The sequence below is a fragment of the Penaeus monodon genome, chromosome 25 (genome assembly GCF_015228065.2).
Source record: "Penaeus monodon isolate SGIC_2016 chromosome 25, NSTDA_Pmon_1, whole genome shotgun sequence".
Taxonomy (NCBI): Eukaryota; Metazoa; Arthropoda; class Malacostraca; order Decapoda; family Penaeidae; genus Penaeus; species Penaeus monodon.
Genome location: NC_051410.1, coordinates 31,822,405 through 31,822,663, shown reverse-complemented (window position 1 = coordinate 31,822,663; position 259 = coordinate 31,822,405).

The following is a 259-nucleotide window of genomic DNA, read 5'->3' as shown; positions in this document are numbered from 1 at the left end:
ACACGACTTATCAATCACCTACATCAAAAGCCCCAGACATCGCATCCGAAATTATGGGCGTAAATCGAACACCGGAATAATTACGAGTCCTGGTTCCTCAGCGCGGCGAAGGGATCTGAGCGTCTGTAAGCTTCGCCCTCAAGAAAGAGCCAACATGATGCGGTCCGACTCGAGAGATACAATGCTAGGCGTCGCGGCACACCCCACTACACCCATCCGAAGCACGACCTTAAACTTTATAAACCTCCGCTACGATATT